The sequence below is a fragment of the Lampris incognitus genome, chromosome 9, assembly GCF_029633865.1.
Source record: "Lampris incognitus isolate fLamInc1 chromosome 9, fLamInc1.hap2, whole genome shotgun sequence".
Lineage (NCBI taxonomy): Eukaryota > Metazoa > Chordata > Actinopteri > Lampriformes > Lampridae > Lampris > Lampris incognitus.
Window position 1 is genome coordinate 56,964,409 of NC_079219.1, and position 6,377 is coordinate 56,970,785.

At 52.8% G+C, this 6,377-nt stretch overlaps 1 protein-coding gene across 1 annotated transcript in view; it reads right to left on the minus strand.

Moving 5' to 3' along the window:
* Nucleotides 1–5,135, minus strand: part of shc1 (SHC (Src homology 2 domain containing) transforming protein 1) — a 37,541-nt gene extending 32,406 nt beyond the window's left edge. The window contains exon 1 of the mRNA XM_056286459.1: nucleotides 5,102–5,135. The gene's annotated coding sequence lies outside the window, so the exon portion shown is untranslated. The remainder of the gene's footprint in view (nucleotides 1–5,101) is intronic.
* Between the last annotated feature and the right edge of the window lie 1,242 nt (nucleotides 5,136–6,377).

A 6,377-nucleotide genomic window follows, 5' to 3' on the forward strand; every position in this document is an offset into this window, starting at 1 on the left:
TGAGGAGAGAGAAAGAAGAAAGAAGAAGAAGAAGAAGAAAAACAACACAGCTGTATTTCCCATACGAACCAACCGGGGTGCTGTTGTGAGCAGCACTGCTCGGGCCACGGAGATGAGCGACATGTTATATCGTCCGCTCTGACGGACTGGAAGGCGCGCCTGCTTTTATCATCAACGGTCGTTTCCCAGAAACACCTACAACTCGTGTAGTCGTCCAGCCGTGTTGCCGCCGAAGGGAGGCGAACGGCGGCGGCGTCACGACGGCGTACATCTCAGCCATCACCACCGGCGCCAGCACACATCATCCTCAGTCCACAGCGGGGTCAAGGAAGCGAGAGACACCCCCGACCCGACATCTACCTGACCCTGCTTGACCTTTTCTCCCCAATTGTACAATTACCCCACTCTTCCGAGCCGTCCCGGTCGCCGCTCCACCCCCCCCCTCTGCCGACCCGGGGAGGGCTGCAGACTACCGCACGCCTCCTCCCGTACCTGTGGAGTCACCGGCCGCTTCTTTTCACCCGACAGTGAGGAGTTTCACCAAGGGGGGACGTCGTGCGTGGGAGGATCACGCTATTCCCCCCCCCTCTCCCCCAAACAGGAGCCCCGACAGACCAGAGGAGGCGCTAATGCCGCGACCAGTAGGCTCGACCAAGCCGGAGGTCACGCGGGGATTCGAACCGGCGATCCCCGTGTTGGGAGGAAACGGAGTAGACCGCCACGCCACCCCGGACGCCCCCTCGAGGAGCACTTTTAACCCCGTGCACGCCACACAGCCTAACGGGAGGTGGAGGGGCCCCGGCCTGAAGGGAGGAGGCGACCGGTTAAAATCTAGTTCTTCCAGTCTGCATGGGGAGGGGGGACGACCGGCCTCAACATACTTCTCAGGCCGGTATAATCGACGGCCTCCTTGCACGAGTACAAAAACTGGCCTACGACGCATGCGTGAAAGAACTGCACGTCTAAAATAACACAAGTGTACAAAACACTAGTGTATGCATGCACGAACCTACGAGTCAAAGCCAGAACGCGGGTCAGGCCCGAGTAGGCCCGGGATGCAAATTAGCTAACCTCAATGATCACGATTACTTGCAATACCGGTAACTGCGACGCCCCACGAGCAGAACAAACTACAGCTAGAGCGACGAAACCACAAGAAAGAACAAGGAGGCCTCTCCCTTATTGGAGAGAATACCATTAAGGGGGGGGTGGGGGAGGGGGGGGGGCGAGCGATGCGGTCGACGCAGCACGGCGAGCGTCGCGCAACGCTACCTGCGACGGCGGCGCAGGAGGAAACTGGGCTCCGGCTCGGGGCCCTGTTGTGCAGAAATGGTAAACCACACGGTGGGGGAACGAGAGAGAAGAGCTCCGACGGCTTGTTTCCAGCACGGGGGGGGGGGGGGGGGGGCTGCCACAGTCACGCACACACAACAACAAACTGACACACAAGCGGCCTCCTTACATCGCTTCCCCATTACTCTTGCAGACGCACAACAACTGTCCCGATGGCCTTGAACCCTCCACCACACTGACCCACAACCGCTGTGGACTAACAACCCACTGACTCCTCTTCTAATACTAATCACTTGATTTAACCGACCACGGTGACACAAACGAGGCGGAGTGACACACCCTGCGTGTGTACATGTACACACACACACACACACACACACACACCTGTCAGACTCAAGACTGTAACAATCGCAGGTGTCGCACAACCCCCCCCCCCCCCCCCGGTAACTAAAGACGGGAGTGTTTGCTGTCGGCTGCAGTGATTGAGGACAGGGGCCCTTCGGTTTTAATTAAGAAGGTTTTGGATGGTGCCACGTTGCGACAGATTGATTGACAGATTGTTTCGCAGACCGTCCGATCCAACGTGTGTGCGTATTTGTTCTAGTGTGTGTGTGTGTGTGTGTTGTCCAGCCCCCGTGACATGTGTCTGAATTCGCCATTTCCAGGGTGCAGGAGTTGATTGCACCGCCCCGCCCCTCCTCTTCATCAGCGGAGATAACATCAACATATAAGGTGTCAGGGGGCCTGCCTGGTCTGGAGAGTGTGGCCGGGTCCGATAAGGCAGCTCGGCTGGACTTGGTCCATCACCCTCAGTCACCTCAATCATATCTTTGAGCCTTTTTCATCATCGCCCTGTCTGTCACCTTTTTTTTTTTCTTTCTTCTTCTTCTTCTTTTTTTTTTTCTACACATAACCTTCGTTTTCGAACAGCGATCCCGGCGCTTTCACCTTCATCCGAATCTCAGGTGCATTTTGCTGATTTGCCTCCCGGCACCGGCCGAGCTCCATCCGAACCATGCAGCCCGGTCTCGCCAGTGTGCGTGCACACAACGCGGTATTACACCTTGACGCGCAACGCACACGCCGAAATCCAACTCTGCGTGCAGGCAAGTGGCGGATCTAGAGATTTTGCCCTGGGGTGGCAAGACTGTGTCCCACAGGTGGCAGCTGCCACCCCGTAGATCCGCGCCTGCACGCGGGTGATACGCCAATCCCCTACCATTAACTTCTGTGGCGAGCCGAATACCACGCGTCACCTTGAACGGTCGTGACGTCACCAGCGGCACGCCCAGTTCACCATCAGCGCGGGCGTCCACAACCAGGGTCAGCAAAAGAACTAAACGGTTACTTTCTTGCCGGGTGCGGGATTCGATACGGGGTGTACCGCACCACAAGGTGACGTCACTGACCGCTCGGCTAAAGGGTCAGACCCGTTAGCTAGGGGGCTAACGTGTGTTATTAGTAGTTTACAGTACTGCCGTTAATACCCGGATTTAATTACAACAACAAAAAATAAGATTGTGTTTCCCCCCCCCCCCCCCCGCTTACGGACGTCCGCGCATCAGGTGAGCCTCGCCTCGCTGGTGACGTCATGACCGCTCAAGGTGACGCGCGGTATTCGGACGCGGTCGGCGTGTGGTCGGCACGGAACGCTGGATTTCGGCGCGCGCGCTGGCCGCACGCGACGGGAAGGCGCGACATCGCGTTATTCGCGTGTGCGGATTGGTGGCCACGACTGTGAGCGCGCGTGTGTAACGACAGTCCTCTACGACTTCGTTATTGTGACGCGCGCACGGATAAGTGGACACGCCGGCCGCCGGCTCGCGAGTCTGACCCTTTAGTTGAGCGGTTAGCGATGTCGCCTGCGGTGCGGGCGACGCGGGTTCGCAACCCGGCCGCGGCAGTTCCTATGTCTGCGTTATCCCCCCCCCCCCCCTGAATTCGCTACACTATAAACCAGTGTCTCTCGACGGGGGGTCCGCGGACCCCTAGTGGTCTGTGGTGTAATTGCAAGGGGTCCGTGAAAATAAAATATCTTTAAAAAAAAGATCCTATGACATTTATAGAAATAGGATTATTTTACTCAGATGTGACTGAGACCTTTATCTACCTAAACTATAAAGGGTAACGGGACTTTTTTCTCTAATTACATCTGTTTCACAAGTGTCATTTATTGTATTTTAATAAGAGATCTCGCTCCCGTTTGCATTGTTAAAAGTTACCGCATAAAAATTCTGTTGTTACATATATCTGAAAGTTACTGAATACATATTCTGTTTTGTTACATGTATCTGAAAGTTACTGCATAAAAATTCTGTTGTTACATATATCTGAAAGTTACTGAATACATATTCTGTTTTGTTACATGTATCTGAAAGTTACTGAATACATATTCTGTTTTGTTACATGTATCTGAAAGTTACTGCATAAAAATTCTGTTGTTACATATATCTGAAAGTTACTGAATACATATTCTGTTTTGTTACATATATCTGAAAGTTACTGAATACATATTCTGTGTTGTTACATATATCTGAAAGTTACTGAATACATATTCTGTGTTGTTACATATATCTGAAAGTTACTGAATACATATTCTGTTTTGTTACATATATCTGAAAGTTACTGCATAAGAATTCTGTTTTGTTACATATATCTGAAAGTTACTGAATACATATTCTGTTTTGTTACATATATCTGAAAGTTACTGAATACATATTCTGTTTTGTTACATATATCTGAAAGTTACTGAATACATATTCTGTTTTGTTACATATATCTGAAAGTTACTGGATACATATTCTGTTTAGTTAACTATATCTAAGTTACAACTGAAAGCTCTTATTTTTGCCCCAAAGAGTGAATAAATGCTATAACGCAATTTAAAATGCAGTTTCTACTGTTTCAATCAAATTGCAACCCCCCTCCCCCAAGATCAGGTGGAGGGGTCCTCAGGGTAGATCAAAAATACGCAGGGGGTCCAGGACCCCAAAAAGGTGGAGAACCACCGCTCTACGACTTCGCTATTGTGACGCGCACGGATAAGCGGACACACCGGCCGCCGGCTCGCGGATCTGACCCTTTAGTCTAGCGGTTTGCGATGTCTCCCGCGGTACGGGCGACGCGGGTTCGCTTCCCGGCCGCGGCAGTTCCTGTGGCTGCGTTGTCGCCCCCCCCCCCCGAATTCACTACACTGTCGGAGACACTTCCGACAGCCCTTAAAGACGACCTCAGATCCAATCGGTGATCGAATCACGTGATAACACAAAAAAGCCAAATTTTCGAGTGACCCGTCCACCCAACAAGTCATCCGTTCGAAACGCTTCTCTGCCCCAGAACCGGGTCCTTCCCCCGGGGTCACTCGGCCGCCTGACTCAAAACCCGTTTCACGAGTCGCCCCCCCCCTTTTCTTTTTTTTCACTTCGCTCGTCCATTAACGACGAACTGACAAACCAAACAAAAAAAAGCGACTCGTTTTGAGCGAGAACCCGAACGAAAAACACGGACGTTCATAAGAGGCTACTTAAGGGGCGTTATAACGCACAGCATAGTTACGGTAAGCCGACAGGCTGCGCTGTTCCGAGCGCACCGAGAAAAAAAAAACAACACAACTGTACGGAGCAAACCAAATAAACACATTTCTGACGGAGTTCCCCGTTAGGACGGAGCCCGAAAGGTGGAGAAGCGGTTATAACGCTGCACGACTATACCGGATATACCGGACCGCCCCCGCGCACAGCACGCGGGGCAACTGTATGGATCCCCAAGCCCGAACCATGCGATCAACTTTGACGAAGAAGAAACTTACCAGCTCTCTTTGCTCCCCCTTCCCTCGTGCTCTCTCTCGCTCTCTCTCCCCCCCACGCGCACACCCTCCCCCCCTTTCTACCGAACTGTTCACGCCGGACGCTTCGGTTCTGTTGTCATCCGGCGGCGGTTTCGTTTGCCGGCGGTCTTACGGGTCCGGTTAACTTTCATAAGGAACGGCTCTAAACTTTTTCTTCTTTCCTTTCCCTTCCTCCTCCCTCCCTCCTCCTCCTCCTCCCCCCCCCCCCCTCTCGCCGCTCTCGCTCCCCCCACCACCCCCCCCGCGGCCGTGAGAGAAGCCACTTCCGCGAACAGACGGTGACGTCATCCGCCCCGGGCGGTGCTTCGCTGTTTGTTGGGCTCGCAAGCACCTGGCTGGCTCGCGAAGGGGGGAGGCGGTGGACCCGTTGCGCAAAAAACCAGAAACCCCCCCCTCCCCCCCCGGACGCCGCGCGTGCCAAATAATCAATGCATCCGTTTCACGCGCGCACGCAAGATCTGCAGAGACGTCCAAAGCCGTTATAGTTTGTTAATAAGTGAGGGTGCGAGTTCTTGGTGAGGCCGACCCGTGCTTTCGATCACTTGCGTCCCTGCCCCGCAAAAAAGCTTGTGGCTGCTTTCGAGAGAAAGGGGCACTTTTGGAGACGTTCCAGCAATGTTTTGGCTGAGCCAGTCGAATGAGTCACTGGCATTGTCTCGATCGTTATTGACTAACCTGCAATGAAAAGTACTATGTGCCCCGAGGGCGAGGCGCTCCAGAGGAGTAGAGCACGCCAACGGCAGACAGAAGGACACCGCATAGGCTGCGCCAAGGTCCGCGTTTCGTAACTCGAGTTTATCCTACGACGCGTATCCTATGCAACACCCCCCCCCCCACTCCCGTGGATTAGCAGCCTTGCTTCGAACATGCGTTTACTTAACTAGGGGAGGATGCTGTATCTGGGTTGGTGGTGGGGGGTTCCAGCGTGCTTGCAGGAAGAAAATGCAGATTTTTTTTTGTGCATGCTTAAAAAGCACCCACTATAATTTCAAAGACTCAACACATGACTCTTTACTATCGCCTAAACCAGTGGTTCTCCACCTTTTTGGGGTCCTGGACCCCCCTGCGTATTTTTGATCTACCCTGAGGACCCCTCCACCTGATCTCGGGGGAGGGGGGTTGCAATTTGATAGAAACAGCAGAAACTGCATTTTAAATTGCATTATAGCATTTATTCACTCTTTGGGGCCAAAATAAGAGCTTTCAGTTGTAACTTAGATGTAGTTAACAAAACAGA